The sequence below is a fragment of the Neovison vison genome, chromosome 1, assembly GCF_020171115.1.
Source record: "Neovison vison isolate M4711 chromosome 1, ASM_NN_V1, whole genome shotgun sequence".
Lineage (NCBI taxonomy): Eukaryota > Metazoa > Chordata > Mammalia > Carnivora > Mustelidae > Neogale > Neogale vison.
In genome coordinates, this window is record NC_058091.1 from 214782502 (window position 1) to 214800469 (window position 17968).

The 17968-nt window shown below is 40.6% G+C and overlaps 1 protein-coding gene across 1 annotated transcript in view; it reads right to left on the bottom strand.

Moving 5' to 3' along the window:
• Positions 1-17968, bottom strand: part of SV2C (synaptic vesicle glycoprotein 2C) — a 212120-nt gene that overhangs the window by 146400 nt on the left and 47752 nt on the right. The gene's annotated exons all lie outside the window — the stretch shown is intronic.

Sequence of the window (17968 nt, forward strand, 5' to 3'; positions counted from 1 at the left end):
TGTAAGAATTTATTTCTCCCAAAGGAGGGAAACTGCATCTCTTTGGGAACAATGTGTCGCATTGTGACTGAGAAAATATGATCAGGGATCATACACACTATGTGATGTGCCATAGGAGTCTGTAAGAGCCACCATCACACTACAAATGTAGTATACTTAGGATAGGGAGAAGCAGGGGACAGGAGGCTTCTTTACTGATCCAGCAGAAATCAAGGGGGCAAAGCTATACTGTGTAGTCATGAAAGACCCTCTCACTGAGGGTCACCCCCACAAGGGAGTGATCACTGGGAGCTATCTTTCCCCTGGGCAATTCTCTACATTTATCATTCCTATTTGACTGCTTAAATGTGAACTTTTCAACAAAGTTTATTTTATTGTTAAATCCAGAGGTACCGGTAACTGATAGTTTTCAATTTGGAAAATTTTTTTAAAAAATGAGATAGCAGTGGCTAATGCACTTCTCTCCTGGTCTTCCAATTTCTCTCCTCTATATATTCTGGATGCGATTACTGGCACCTAAGGACATAGGAGCACTAGATAATGGCTACCAATGTGCAATTTTCCTTTGCAGAAGAGGATTAATATTTTTTCAGCTGCTCCAATCTATGGTATAATTATGTTACTAGAAGCATTATCTAAAACAAATATACCACAGTACCTTAGAATCAATTTTTAAATGCTGATTTGTTTTCCTTCCCTTTAAAAATAGACATTAAAACTCAGTTTAGTGATAAATCTGACATCTGTCCTTTCCACCCTCTGGAAGAGTTTTCTTACTGCCACAGCCAATGTCATTTCCTCTGCCGGCACCCCTCCCCTCGCCCCAAAGCACTTTTGGTTATACCCACCTCCTCCCCCTGAAATCCTGGCTACTCTCGGCCTCCAGGCAGCTGAGACTTTTCCTACCATTTATTCATGACGTTTCTCTGGTCACCCCTAAGCATTCCCTGAAGATCTGTCACTAGCCCCATCTCCTCCTCAGGCTCTCTCTTTCAGCAAGAATCCTCTCCTGTGGGCTCTGCATCTCTACTTAAAGATGTCTCCGGGGCGCCTGGGTGGCTCAGTGGGTTAAAGCCTCTGCCTTTGGCTCAGGTCATGATTCCAGGGTCGTGGAATCGAGCCCCGCATTAGGCTCTCTACTCAGGACGGAGCCTGCTTCCCTTCCTCTCTCTCTGCCTGCCTCTCTGCCTACCTGTGATCTCTGTCAAATAAATAAATAAAAACTTAAAAAAAAAAAAAAAGGATGTCTCCAACACCCATCTCTAGGGTTATTTTCCCTGCCAAGTCTCAGGACCCACTTCTAAATGCCCTCCTGGATCATTTCTTCTGAGTCTGGTTGGCACCTCAAACTCAACAAAAAATCACTGGGCACCAGTGATCACTGGGCTAAGGGCAGTGTGTGACTAAGACATTCAATTCTTGCACCTATAATAATTAAATTCATCTTCCTACACACAGGCTCCCGGTACCTCCCCACCAATGCCAGAACTGTAGTTTATGTTTTATGCATTCCTGCCCAACACAACACCAGGGCATGAAACCTCAGTGCCTTCTGGTATGTTCCTCTCCCTTGCTCGCATAGCTAGTGGGCTGTGAGGGTCCAGATATTCACTGGGAAATCCCCTGTCCTCCAACAGCCTCTGTGCGTCACCCACCATCAGGCCCTCCACACCTTCTGTCTGTCTGTCTGGACCACTCAATGCAAATGATTCTTAGCCAATCCCACAGGCTCATCTCTGACCCATTCTAAACACAACAGTCTCCCAAAGGAGCCGTCTCACCACATCACTTCTCTGCTAATATCTAAAGCGCTCCCTACCCACACCTGAATAAACTCATCTATTCTCCATGAACAGGTAGGTCCCCACTCACCCTTCCAAGCACTCCCTTCTGTGTATGCTCCACTTCAACAAAATGGAACCACAATCTACTCACAACACCTGATCCATGGTTTTCCTGCCTTCCTGCCTTTGCTCAGTCTATTCCCTCTCCTAGAAACCCCCTTTGTCCACCCTTGGCTTTGCAAGTCCACATTGTGTCCGCATTGAAAAGCCTGGTCAAATACGATGATCTCCTGAAACATTTTTTAAAACCAAGCCTCCCTGAAACAAAATCTCTCTCTCCATCCTCTGGTCCCCAGACCATTTTGATGGGAAGTGCCTTGTGCCTTGGTCTGGCTGATGTCTGTATCTGCCACAAAACAGAGTGCAAGTGTCTTGCACCAAGTCAATAAGAATTTGAGGAATGAACAGGTGGAGGACCCCTGCTGGTGTCTTTCTGTGTATGAAATGTTAAATTTTGAAAGGTTACACTCCACAAAGGCATCTCTGGCCTATTAATGAGAAAAATGAGTAGCTAACCACACGATCAGACAGAAAGCCCTGAGAAGCCAACCACTTCTCACACATAAAATCGGCCTCCGCCTGGGTGTGTGTGTTAACAGCTGGGTTGAGTCCCACTGTGGGGCTTTCCTTTGTCCCTGGAAACAGTCTGGTTAACCCTTGCCAGTTTCCAATCAGTTTTTTTGACACAGCAGTACTTTTCATACTTCTGATTTCACTAGATTCTACAGAGACAATAAGCCCCACTCAGAAACGTCATTTAATTTCATGTTACACAGGAGTTGGGAAAAACCTGAAGAATTCACATTATAATTTTATCACCATGGCTCTGGTACTGAGAGACTATTTCCACAAAGCAGAGTCACACTGCCCTGCACATCTGGGGACCACTCTGTGATGTGTGGCTGTAAATGCAGCTAGGAACTGTGATGTCACCCCTCCCTCCCCCACTGTGTAGGAGAAAAATGGGATAAAGAAGTCAATAGCCATTTCGGTGGAGGAAAAAACAAATGGGCATCTCTCAACTGTCAAAAAGAGAGAGATTTACTGTTTGGAAAGAAAACCTTTCCTCAAAAATAGACCATTAGGTTCCTTTGTAATGAATGTTGCTGTAATGAATGTTGCTGGTGAATTTACATTAACACATACCCCATTGTTTAAAATCATACTATCACGTATACCTTCACTATCACAATGATGGGGATGGTGCTGCTGCTTGGCTGGGGGCCCAAGACTGCACTACTCATAGTGGGGTTCATAATCACCACCTTCAGCCTCACCTGTGATCCCAGCTCATCTTAGCGTGAGGAACCTAAGGCCCACCCCAGGTCTGCTATATCAAAACCTGCATCCTCCGGTGACATCTGCACATTGTGTCTGAGAAGCAGTGGTCTCTGAAACTTTCCTTTGAATGAGAATCATTTGGGATGCTTATAAAACATACACACGTCCCCTAGCACCGACTCACAAAAGTCTGAGACCAGATATGACAGTGATTAAATGAAATAGTAAATTTAATGACTGATGGGATGCCTGAACATAAAGGGTAAAGAACAAACTCTAGTCCTTCTGCCTCCTGCTGTTATCACCACTTACCAGTAAGGTGGCCAGATTTAGCAAATAAAAACACATGATGCCCAGTTAAACTTGAGTTTCAGATAAACAAATAATATGTTAAGTGTATCCCGAATGTTGCATTAGACATACCTTTATAAAAATATTATTTGCTTGTTATTTATTTCAAATTCAAATTCACCTGGGCACCCTGTATTTTATCTGGCAACTCTATATCCTGATTTTGGAATATCTGGGAGAGGGGAGTGAACAGCAGAAAAGAGGGGAAAACAGATCAGGCCCAGGTTATGGAGAGCTTGGAATACCATACTCAGGAGTTTAAGGCACTCTATATACCAAACAGCAAACATTTGATCAAGGATGTGTTGTGACCCAAATCTTCCATCCCACTCCCCCAAGAATGATCTGAAGAACAATGGCAAATAGTACCAAAAGCCAAACTTCCCATGTCCTTCCAATGCCTCCTCCACAGAACCTGAGCTTGGCTTCTGGACATCCTGTTTATCTGGTACAAAGCCTCACTTATAAAGTCAAGCAATTACCCAGTAATTCTCAGTTCCTTCTCATAATCTATTTACTCTTGTTTAACTGATAATTCTTAACAACCTTGGTTATCTAGTTTCCTAACCCATAGCACAGATACATCAGGGGATAAGTTAGAGGCAGTTAAAGTGGCAGCGGAGACAGGATGATAGAAAGGGATGAAGAAAAACTAAAGTATTACATAAAGAACAAAAATCAACACCCTGAACCATGAGGACACATTTAAATGATAGAAGATAAATTTAGAAATAATATAAAACACTTCTGATTTTCTTTGAAGAAATGGGCTTAAACAAGAAGAGCTTTGTTTTTTGAGGAGTTAAACTTCATTTACCTAAAAAAATTACCTCATTTCTCAAACAAGTTACATAGTGTAGTCGCACATTTTAATCTAATGATTATCTTGACTACAAGCTTACTGAAAAATTGCCTACAAAATATTCTAGGTTATACTATTTGTTCCCTTATGATTTTTAAGTAGCAAAATTCATCTATATCCAAATCCCTCCCTACCTATACTCTCAAATATTCCCCAAGATATTCAAGAATTTAGCAGTCTAGAATATTCTTTTTTTTTTTTTTTAAGATTTTATTTATTTATTTTTTTGACAGAATGAAAGAGAGGGAGAGCAGGAGAGGAGAGAGGGTCAGGGGGAGAAGCAGACTCCCTGCTGAGCAGGGATCCTGATGTGGGACTTGTTCCCGGGACTCCAGGACTATGACCTGAGCCAAAGGCAGTTGCCCAACCAGCTGAACCACCCAGGCGCCCCTAGAATATTCTTATGTAAGAAGCCACTATGGCAAACTCCACGCCCAGAATCAGCCTGGAATTTGTCAGGAAGAAACTACCAGTAGGAGGAACTTGAGCCCCGTCAGGACCCAGATTCCTGTGAAAATTGTAGGAAACGGCTGGAGAAGTTGCTCTGGGAAGCCATTTGTGTCTGTCCAGGACTCACTGCTAGGCCCAGCAGCGCCTCAAACACAGGTGAACTCCGGCCATCTCTGAAGATGGCTATGAGCACCCAACCACCTCCAAAACAACTTCCTTCAAATTGGGTTGGTTTTTTTTTCTCCTTTTCTTTTTGAATTGTGTTAAATTTACACAACACAAAATTTGCCATTTTAACCATTTTTAACTATACAATTCAGCTGCATTAAGTACATTCACACTGCTGTACAACCATCATCACCATTTTTCCCCAAAGTTTTTCATCATTCCAAGTAGAAACTCTAACTTTTGAGAGTAACTCCTCATTCCCTCTCCCTTCCAGCCCCAGGTAATTCTAATCTACTTTCTGTCTGTGTGTATTTGCCTATTCTAGATAATTCCTATAACTGCAGTCATACAATCCTTTTTGTCCTTCTCTGTCTGGCTTATTTCCCTCAGGCATAAGGTTTTCAAAATTTTTTCATGTTGCAACCTGTATCAAAGCTATATCTTTTGTCTTCTAAGCAGTTCTTTTATGGTTTACTTTCTATTTGTTTTCTATTATTTGATTTTATATTTGGTTTCTGATTATTTAATATCATCATCGTTCCTTCCAACTTTGAGCACTGCTAACCACCACATGGCTTCCTCCTGTCCATCCATTTCCTACCTTAACTTGACAAGATGGAGATGCTGACTCCACCTCAAAGTGGTATCTTCCTTACACTTTAGCTCACTGTTGTCAGGAAGCATTGTCCCCGAGGGATAGTAGCCTTGTTTTTCACATAGTTGGAACACACTGTGCTTTCCTATTCTACCTGAATCCCTAGGAGAAGGTGTGTGTGAGTGTGTGTGTGTGTGTGTGTGTGTGTGTGTGAAATATCTTTGCCACACTGCCATGATTGAGCCTACAGAAGTAAAGTATGGCAATCTATAAGAATATAGTCTCAGAGTTGGGGGAGGAAAGTCCTAGCCTAAGGTCACAGAGATAAACTGGATTCTTGACTCTGGAGGTAAAAACACACTCCCCCCAAACTTCTCCCAAATATGCCCCAGCTCCTGCTCTCCCCAACCTGACTATGGTACCACCTGTGGGTAGATTTGGTTTCACTTAGTCACTGGGAAGGGTAAAGAGACCCCATCCTAAAACCTTACCCGATTTTGGGTCACAAACCTGGCCTCTCACCATCCGTTCTCTTCTTTCTATAGGCACATTATATGCATATTAAATAGGTTAACTGCAGATCTCTATGCTACACACCCTGAGCCTCTATGCAGAAAAGGGGCTACATATTTTATTCTCACTTTGGTTCATGCAAATCCCTCCCAAGGGCTGAGCTATTCTTGGTAATGATTTTACTTAAAACAACTTTTTTCTCTTCTCTTTGAATGCTATAAATGCCTAAACTTAAATAACCAAAGACATCATGAATGTAATTTATTTTGTGTCTTGATCGTTGGTAATTCAAATGCTACAAACTATTCCCCAAAGGCTTGCTGCTCTGCAGAACCACAGAAATCTTAGTCTCCTAGAAGAATGCTGGGCTCCAACACTTACTTGAAAGCGTCTTATTAACATCCCGTCTTAGGGAAAGCAACGCCCAACTTTCTCATCTTCTCTTCCTGACTTCACAAAGGGCCATAATGAATGTGAAGTATCCCTTTTCACTTACCCTCTCTGAGCCTGATCTTACAGTATACCCATCAAGGGAGCTCTTCCAAGCACAAACCAAGGGTGCTGTGTGGATGCAATGTTCATCTTAGCAACTCCAAGGCAATTTGCCCTTCAGAAGTGCCAGGTAGCATGACTTCATCCTGTTCTCCTTGAGCTCTCCCCCGGGCATCAGGAAAGAACACACTCTTCTTCACCACCCACCCCAACTTTCTCTGATGTTCCTTGGTTAACCTGATAGTACAGATGCATGTTGGCCACTCCACCAAGCCCCAACCTGGCCTCAGTGCAGGTTAGGAGGTCTTCTGTTTGACTGAAAACTCCCTCATCAGAGCCATAGCTAGCAGAGTCCCTTGTCCTAAAGCAGGGCCTTCTCTCTTTCTCTCTCTCTCTTTTTTAATGGTAATTATATTGATGTCATTTATTAAGGACAATGGCGCAAAGTTACTAGAAGAGGCAGTGTGAACAAAAGATGGTGCGACAGGCAGATAAAGTGGACCGAGTATGAAGCCTGTAACATGCTTGATCCCCTGCCACCTAAGGGCACCCCATCCTGGCCTCTGTCCAGGGACCTTCCATCCCAGGCTGAGGGGCAGCCCTTCCCTCATATGCCATTTCTGCTAATTTTAGCTCTGGCTACCCTTCTTGCCCTTGAGATGCCAGACACATAGGGAGTGTTAGCAGGAAACCCTAGCTATGATTAGGATCAGGGCAAATCTGAAAATTCCCCCTTTGTACTGTCCTAGGGCTCTGAGTCTCAGGGTTTCTCTTATTACCACCCAGAGTCTCTGGGGCACCAGCCTGCCTCCAGAGGATGAGAAAAGGAGGCCTGTGCTCTTTACTTTTTTTCCAAAACAAAACTCAGCAATTTCTGGGCAACAAATACATGCATGCCGCTGGTTGGGAGAGGGATTGGACCCTCTGATGATGGTGTCCCTTCCAGATCTACTCTCTCCACTTCTGTAGTTCTGAGACATTCAAATGTAGTGCCTTTACAAACATAAAGTCCCCCATTTTTCAACATTTCCAAAGTATTTTAAGTCAATGAGACTAGGCACATGATCTTCTAACATAAAGCCCATATTGATTTGACTATGCTTAGCACCCAACAACTGTAACTGCTTGGGTGAATGTTTACTAAATTATATTTGCACCTCAGTTATGCTTTTCCTTTGATCTTTTCCTTCTTCTGAGTAATCTAAACCTGCCATAAGTTCTTGGAAGGGCAAGACCTTGGTTTCTTATCTTCCTCCTCCTTTTGAATCCCCTCAGGCTCCCCACTACCTGATGCAGAACCCCAAAGAATGAAGCCTCTTGGCACAGAAGGCTCCTCTATGTTAAATGGGAAAAGGTCCTCATCTAGGTGGATAAATGACTAAAAAGAATCTCCTTAGAGTATAAGAATTATCAAAAGTCACCTTTTCTTATAGGCAGGTGGAATTAGCCACAAGCCAGGGTGAATGGCTTGGTGAGTAGAAGGAAGGCTGGATTCCAGCACCCGCCAGGTGCTTTGGGGCAGGTTACAACTTGCACAACTGTTCATAGCAGCCCCACAGTGTAAGTTGGCTATGGAAAGTGCTTGCACTAGGATGTTAGGCATTTCTCAGCTGTCAGCTTCTCTGTTTCCAGGCTTTGTCTTGAGAGTGAAAAAATAAACTTGATGGCAAAAATAAACGATATTCCAACATGTGGACATATTTGCTCATTTAAGATTACATTTGTTAATGTAGTAAAATACACACGACAAAATTTATCATCTTTAGCATTTAGATAACAGAGAAGTGTGAAAATAATTTAAAAATCATTATATTGTTTTTAAGCAAATTACTTACATAAAAAATTGGAAAAATTTATTGTGTCTTCATCATTCTATATTTGACAAGAGATCTCAATTTTGAAATCAAAGGTAAGAACTATACCCAAAGATCTCTTTTATTTTTTCTCTCACAATCTTGAAAAGGCCAATAAGAATTTTCTAAGTTTAAGGTAAGTATGTCAGTTTGCAAAGATGTGGGCTGGGAATACTTACTTCAGTAATTTATCAGATTAACTCTTCAAAATGAATGTAATCAAACCATTTCCTACTCTCCAAAGCATTCTGCAGGGAGTTTAGGTCCTATAAAAGCTCTTGCTATATAAGAATACTGAAAGGTTAGATTTCCCATGAAAGGGGATGATTGCATTTTCATGTTTGGAATTCAAACCTACAAGCCTAATTATTTGTAGTTATTAGGTGATTAACATTTCAGATTGCCCTATTTAAACCAACCTGCAATTAACAAATTCTCTAAACTGACAACAGATCAGCAAGTTCTATCGAGACTTCAGGGAGAGTTCCACGCTGAATCAGGATATGTAAGGCCAGGACCACCAGTGGAATCAGAATCCTCATTCAGGAGTGTTCTAGGACATCAGGATACAAGGATCAGTTTTCAGGTTCAAAGCTGTATTGTGGAAAAAGTTCCAATGAGCCTCCAGGTGACAGAAAGGCATTTACTATCACACTCTCACCATCCCAGAATGCTGCTTACTGGCAAGTTTCAGGAATGTGGCATGGAGCTTCTGTTCAATCCTATCCTGTGAAAGTGGATCACAGAATCTCGGGGTGGAGGAATCTTTTCAGGCTACTTGGCCAACTCCACTAGGACATTAAAAACTTCACATCTCTCAGGAGAATATGAATGACCAGAGGAAATAAGACCCAGGAAGATAATGGCAACAAATTATTGAGTCTTCTTTTCCAATTTGGCAATAATGAATCCAAATAAGATTTTGCTAGTGTTGGTGGACAGGATGTTCTCTAGAAGCCAATAACTTTTTAATTCCAATTAGAATCACTGTGACAGCTTAGAGGCTAAACAGATCCAGAGGGTGCGCGCGCGCACACACACACACACACACACACACACCCTGGACCTCAAACCTCCCTTCAAGAGCCAAGGCAGATGTCAATGACAAAGGGATTAGGCAGGGTACACAGTTGCTGTTTGTGAAATCTGCAGCCTACACTTTTAGGATACAAAGCATTTCCTTTTAAAACTTAAAACACATTTACAGAAATAGAAAAAAACACTCCTGAAATTCATATGAAACCACAGAAGACCCTGAATAGGGTCATGAGAAGTTATGAGAAAGGAGAACAAAGAGGGAAGCATCACAATCCCTGATTTCAAGCTATACAATATTAGTTATAGTCACCAAAACAGTGTAGTACTGACATAAAAACAGACAAATAGACCAGTGGGACAGAATCAAAATAAACTCAAGCACAAATGGTTAACTAATATTTGACAAGGGAGCAAAGAATACTCAATGGAGAAAAGATAGTCTCTTCAATAAACAGTGCTGGGATAATTGGATATTTACAGGTAAAAGAACAAAACTGGACCCATAATTTACAGCACTCACAAAAATTAACTCAAAATGGATTACAGATTTAAAAGTAAGACCTGAAACTGTGAAACTCTAGGAGAAAATATATGAATAAAGCTCCTTGATATGGGTCTTGATAATGATTTTTGGATATGACACAGTTTTTTGGACAGACCAGCAACAAAATCAAAAATAAACAAGTGTGACTAAATCAAAGTACAAATCCTTTGCAGAGCAAACGAGCCATCAACAAAGTACAGAGAACACCTATGGACCAGGAAAACAGTATCAGTAAATCACATATCTGATAAGGAGTTAATATTCAAAATATTTAAGAATTCCCACAACTCAACAGCAAAAAAACAAATAGCCCAATTTAAAAATGAGCAAAGGACCTGAATAGACATTTCTCCAAAAAAGAGATAAGAAAAGCCAATAAACATATAAAAAGATACTCAACATCAGTGATCATTATGGAAATGCAAATTAAAGCCACAATATTACCTCACCCCTGTCAGAATGGCCTTCCAATAGGATGAGAGATAAAAAGTGCGAGCATGCACGGAGAGAAAAGGGAAACTTTGTGCACTGTTGGTGGCAGTGTAAATGGGTACAGCCACTGAGGAAAATAGTATGGAGGATTCTCTTAAAATTAAAAATAGAGGGGCGCCTGGGTGGCTCAGTGGGTTAAAGCCTCTGCCTTCAGCTCGGGTCATGATCCCAGAGTTCTGGGATCGAGCCCCGCATCGGGCTCTCTGCTCGGCAGGGAGCCTGCTTCCTCCTCTCTCTCTCTCTGCCTGCCTCTCTGCCTACTTGTAATCTCTGCCTGTCAAATAAATAAATAAAATCTTTAAAAAAATAAAAATTAAAAATAGAACTACCCTATGATCCAGCAATTCCACTTCTGGGAATATATTCAAAGGAAACAAAAATTCTAATTAAAAAGATACCTGCACTCCCATGTTCATAGCAGCATTATTTGCAATGGACAAAACATGGAAACAATCTTGTCTGTTGATGGGTGCATGGATAAAGAAGTTATGGTGCAGGGGTGCCTTCAGGGCTCAGTGGGTTAAAGCCTCTGCCTTCAGCTCGGGTCATGATCCCAGGGTCCTGCAATCAAGCCCTGAATCAAGCTCTTTGCTCAGTGGGGAGCCTGTTTCCCCTTCTCTCTCTGCCTGCCTCTCTGCCTACTTGTGATCTCTGTCAAATAAATAAATAAAATCTTAAAAAAAAAAGTCATGGTGCGCACACATACACACTGGAATATTATTCAGACATTTAAAAACAAACAAACAAACAAACAAAAAAAAAAAACAAGGAAATCCAACCATTTGCAACAACATGCTGGGACCTTGAAGGTATTATGCTAAGTGAAACAAGCCAGATGAAGAAAGAAAAACACTGTATTATCTCACTTATATGTGGAATGTAAAACAACAATAACAACAACAAAAAATACCCAAAAACCTAAAAAAAAATCACAGAAAAAGAGATCAGAACTGTGGTTACCAGAGACCGAGGGAGAGGGGAAGGAGTAGGGAGAAATGGAGGAAGGTAGTCAAATGATGCAAACCTCCAACTATAAGATAAGTAAGTACTAGATGTAATGTACAGAATGATGATTCTAGCTAACACTGGTGTATGATTTACAGGTGACCCCTAAGCAGCACAGGTTTGAACGATGTGGATTCAAGCTATCTGGGTTATACACAGATTTTTTTTTTGATAGATACAGTACAGTAGAGTAAATGTATTTTCTCTTTGTTATGATTTTCTTGTCTCTAGTTTACTTTATTATAAGAATATAGTATATAATACATGTAACATACAAAGTATGTGTTAATAGACTATTTATGTTACCAGTAAGGCTTCCCATCAACAGAAGGCTATTAGTAGTTAAGTTTGGGGGGAGTGAAAATTTACAAGGGGAGTTTTGACTATGCAAAGGGTCAGCACCTCTAACCCCCACGTTATTCAAGAGTCAGCTACCTAGGAAAGTTGCTAAGAGGGTTCTTATTCCTAAGTGTCCCCATAATGAGGAAACAATTTTTTGCCTTTTTCCCCCTCTCTTTTGTTTTTATTGTATCTATAAGAATATGGACATTAGCTAAACCTAGTGGTCATCGTTTTACAATATATGTAAACCAAACCATCATGCTGTACTCCTTAAAATTATGCAGTGATGTATGCCAGTTACTTTTCAATAAAACTGTAAAAAACATACAGAGAATACCCAGATGCTAAAAGATCAAAGGTTGGACTAAAGCTAAGACTGCATCTTGTTATTAGCTTGGATATACTGGTCTACCTGACAGCACTGGGAATGGGTGAGACAGACTGAGTGAAAGGACTGATTCAGTGAACAGTGAGCCAGTTCTGTAATCTGTCTGCAGTTTAGTGGCAATCAGTAGTGAATGGGCCTAAAACAAAATGTATCTCAGAAACTTGAAGCTTGTTTTGTTTTTAAAATATAGACAGCTAAATATAAAGGAGTTAGAAATCTCAAAAGAATGTATCTTCCTTTGTTAATACCTAAAAGAATAAAGGAGCATGTGTAGGGATGGAGAAAGAGAAACTAGGGGTAGTTCAGGTCATCTCCATCCAGCTCAGACTTCAAGGAAATCACCCTTTTTAGAAGTGACAAACAAAATGAAAAAGAAAGAGAGAGAGAGAGAGAAACACTGTATGTTCCAAGGAATTCCACCACCTAGGTTTAGAAACTATAGAAAGAAAGGTTAAAAAACATGCTTCAGGTCTATTAGAGATTTGTGGGGTTTTTGTTGTTGTTGTTGTTTGTTTGTTTGTTTTTTGTTTGTTTTTTACCATTGTATTCCTTGAATCTAAAATCATGCCTGTCACATAATAAGCACTCAATACATTTTTGTTGAATGAACATTATAGTTATCAAGAGAAGATATACAAATGCCAATAGTCTGACTTGATACAGTCAATAGCCAAGTATTGACTAAAAGGAAAATCACCCCTCCACTTCTAGTCAAAAATATATCTTAAATTCACAAAAATCTATATTTATTCTAGAATTATTTACAAATCTTTTTTTAAACTTCCAAGAGTTCCAAAAATGAAAAAAATGTCAAGTAAAATTGCATTCATATGTACAAATATATTCTCAATCCTTGATGCTCATGGTCTACCTCCATTTCTGCCCAATATGCCAATATTGTGCATGTTCTAAAAGAAAACTAGTATTGCTCTAGGATATTTCTCCAGGAAACCCAGGGGACCACCCAAGTAGGCCACATAGGTGCCAGCTACTTCTATCCTGTCCTACTCTGGACCTCAGTACTACATGTTCCAAAACTGGACGTATCAGCACATCCTGAACAGATCCATCTTCAGAAACAGACTCCCAGTAGTCAACCTCACCAAGACAGATGTAAAAAAGCCAGAATGGACATTTGGTTAATTAAACCAAAAAAACCAAAATTGCCGAAAAGATTGGCATCCTTTGGCAAGCACATTCCTAATGTGAAAACTCTAAAAAAAGCTGAATTTGAAATCTTAAAGTGCTACGGAGCATGGAATTAGAACGAAATGTCTTTGCTACAGGAGTCATGCCTTCACAGACTCCAGGCTAATGTGGTTTTCCTTATAATAGGGATACATGTGGTTCCAAAAATACATAGGTTAAAATTTTTAGATCGGAGCATACCAACCCTGACAGCATTTAGAAGGGCACTGCCAACATGTACATCTATGACTTTTCCTCCTGTTGGTCCTCCACAACTAACAAAGTCCCATTTGAAACAACACATTCTTCCTTTGGATGTATCAGTACCTTCAATGAGGTCTCAATGTGTTAATGGTCTCACAGACTGTCATCTCAAAGAGTTGCTGAGATTCTAATATGTACCAGGGACTGATCTGGATAGGGGGAAGATAGTACTTAACAACACAGACAAAAGCCCCTGGTCCCATGGGGCTTACATTCCCTCTATTTTAACTTCTACTATTCTGCCTCTTTAAGATGACTTTGTACTATGGGTTGATTTCACATGTTAATTCTCAGAGAAAATCTTATTTCTCATTTGTGACTGTTACCATTATGTACTGTCTATAAATTCAAAAAGACAGAAAACAAAAAACAAAACCAGACAATATCCTCTATTAGGGTTTTGGAAAAGGGCGAGAAAGGTCTAATACCAACAGGTGATTACACTGTTGGAGTTCACAAACAAAAAGTGAATTTTAGATCATCCCTTGAGATACCAGAGTGGTATATTTCTGCTAGTAATTGAGAATATCATCTTCTCCTAGGAGTAAACCCAAACAAGAGGACTTCAAATGAAAATATTAGAGAACTGGAAAGAAACATGGGATGAGGAGCTGGGAAGTATGTTCCACAGTCTGCCTTCCCCAGTACGCAGCCCTGGACTAGGCAAGTTGCCCACATGCCCAGAACGCCTCCCCTCACTTTTAAGATGACAGGGTCTGCCTAAATCCCTAAGGCACCAGCCACTGGGAAATACCATGATCTCCATCCATATTAGGAACCGATCCTTACTCATCTTAATCTCCCTTACAGGGCCTTGGGCCATGCCCCACACACAGAGCCACTGCATAAATACCTCTTATTCCAACACAGAACCTACTGTAACATCAGAGTGGCAGCTAATGTCACTGACTGTCCAGATAAGGCGTTTAAAATTTTGTGCCGTTCTTTAGCTGTTGAACCTATTATTCACCTAGCCTTGTTCACTTTGTGGGTCTCAAGAGCCATTTGCATAGCCAAGAACTTCACTGCCTGAACTGAGAGACCTTTGCAACCTTTCCTGTACCACACTGCAGCACTCAAGAGTTACAGGCCTCTTCCTTTTCCCAGCAACTTCCAGGCCTCCCCACTCTCCTGGCTGCTCCTCTTACTCGGGCTTCTCTTTCTCAGTCCTCCTCTTCACCACCAGACCCATAAACAGCGTTCTGCAGGATGTCGCCAGCCTCCTGGTGAAGGTCACTGGCAGTGTCATCTTAAATGAGATGGCTCACCAACCAACTATGCTTCAGCCCAAACGGAGAGTAGCCCAGCGGCTCTATGGACACCCAAGGATCTCGCAGAAAGAAGTCTAAAACCAACTCTTCATCCTTCTTCCTCATGTTAAGACAAGTACTCTGCATTACTTAGATGAGCCACCTTCTTTTCATCAACTGTCCACTTGTTCCACTGTCCGAATTAATCAAGGACCGATCCTTGCTGACTCCACCCTCCGGAATTGCCTTGAAATCCTTGCCTTTTCCTCACCACGTTGGTGAGGTCCTAACCCTTTCTGTGGCCTCTCAGCCTCAAGTCTCCTTATTTACATGTCTCTCCCAGCTGTTGGTCTTGCCTCTTTGTACCACTAACCTGTAGGCACTTGTGCGTTCTCTGTACTAGACTGTAACTTGTTTGACATAGAAGCCTCATCATTACTTTTCCTATTACCCCCTGTGATATGACACTGTGCTGTGCACGTAATTGCTCAATAAATAGACTTTGGCAATAAAGCATGGATTATCTTAAAGTGACTGCACTCATCTCCTCAAAGAGCAACTTGTTAGATAATTAAATATTTACTCTAATTAACAATGTTATACATACACACAGACCACACACATAGACACATGCACACACAAGACGCTCTTAACTCCCTTTAAGTCAATCTTTTAGCAAACACCAAGAGATGACTGATCTCCCAAATAACTGAGACATACATTGGTTCCTATTTTTCATTCCTCACCTTCCTTGAGGAAATGACAGAATGCTCAGTAGCAAATGAGAAATTATTTTGCAAATCTATACACCTCAAACACCACCAAACATGGGCCATGCATCTTTCTTGTATTTTGATCCCACTGCTGTGACTTAGTGTGATAATTATATTACAAAGCTATTATTTGATGAAATTTCAATGCCTGCCCCTAAAAAACTCCGTTAGAATGCAATTATAAGTGAAGTTACAATGGCAAAATAATTGAAATGCAAGTCTGGGAGGGACTGTTACAAAACCATTAAAATGCTTCTGCTGAGGACCCGCAACACTGAGTGAAACCCTACACTCTCAGGGACACATTTTTTAACTCCCTAAGGCAGCCAATATTCACGAGAAGATGAAAATATCTGTGTTGTGGTTGTTCCGCAGCATTCTCTGCACTTCTGGGTGCCACCTGGGGGTGTGTAACATCATTGGGGTTTACAGGTTTCTGGGATAGACTGGTCAGAGCACCATGACCACAATACTGTGCTTCCATCCCACACTAAGCATAGTTTAGATTTTCCTGGAACGTTTCTAATATAAAAGCTAGCATCACAACGTGAAAAGATGTTTGTGGTAAAATTTAGCTTGCAATTATTAAATATGTGTATGCATGTATTTCTTTTTTTTTTTTTTTAAAGATTTTATTTATTTATTTGACAGACAGAGATCACAAGCAGGCAGAGAGTCAGGCAGAGAGAGAGAAGGAAGCGGGCTCCCTGCTGAGCAGAGAGCCCGATGCGGGGCTCGATCCCAGGACCCTGAGATCATGACCCGAGCCGAAGGAAGGGGCTTAACCCACTGAGCCACCCAGGTGCCCCTGCATGTATTTCTAAGGCTCTAGCTTTCTAAAATGTTCTGTTGATATATTCCTTTTGCAAAATCTTGATAAAAGGTTTTGATGTCCAGGCTTACGGTAGATCTATGTGCCCACCAAAGAAAAAACCAAAGACAAAATATGGTGCACTAGATACACAAGGGATACACTGAAAGGATCAATTTGACAAATGACTAACGACCCTCCTCCGAATTATGTTCTGCATTTTGATGGCTGAACACATAGACGAGTCTACCAGGAAAAACACGCAAAATATGCCCCATTCCCCCACACCCTCTCTCTCTCACAGTCTGCTTCCACAGGTCTATCTGGCTCAGTTAAGTGACTAAAAAAATAGATGTTAGAAGGAAGTGATATAAAGAAACAGCTGTTAAAGGAATAGATATAAATCCTTTTCTCATTCATGATTATCTCCCTCACAACGTCACAGAGCAGGTTAGAAAATGGCATTTTGGGGCACCTGGGTGGCTCAGTTGGTTAAGAATACAACTCTTGATTTCAGCTCAGGTCATGATCAGGGTGGCGAGATCAAGCAAGGGAATAAGTGGGAACATTGACTAAGATCTCGTAACAAGGTAAACCTTGTAGCTTAATTTCATTTAATTAAATCAATTAATTAATTTACTTATTTATTTTAGAGAGAGGCGGTGTGTGTGCAAAGCATGTGCAGAGGGAGGGGCAGAGAGAGGGGTAAGGGAGAGAGAGAATTCCAAGTAGACACCACACCTACCACAGAGCCCGACATGAGATTGTGACCTGAGCCAAAATCAGGTGTCAGACACTTTACCAACTGGGCTACTCAGCTGCCCCATGGTAACTTTAAAACAAAAATCAAATCTGCTATCTAGATATTTTATAGAGAGGTCATATTTTTATACATATAATTTAGATATTAATACAATTTGAAAGAGATTTTTAAAATCATATGAGGAAGTCTTCCCAGTTTAGGCACAAAGGAACGAACTTTGAAAAAGATAGAAAATGTCATCTAGAGAAAATTCTATGACTAAGACTAAGTGAAAAAATAAACAAGCAAACATACACATAGATTATAGAAAAAAAAATTAGCAGGGTCCCCAAAGTATTTAAAATTGTAGTACTTCACATAAAATTTGAAATGTGAAATCACGTTTGTCAGAGTTTTCTAGATGTAATCTCTATATTTAGGAAACTACTCAAATAGGTTTTCACATAACAGCTTTATTAAATTCCCAGGGCATATATCTGGAAATTAATAAAGGAGAAACCAATAAAACATTTGTAATATGATAAGTTAAAATCTATTGCTCTAACTTTGAAATGCGTAAAGATATGAGTTGGATTGATGGATGGACAGATGGTAAAGAAAATATGGTATTAAATGTAACCTCTAGGATCTGGGTGGTGGATATATATGGGCATCCTTGTACAATATTTTTAATTCTTCTGTATGTCTAAAATTTTTCATAA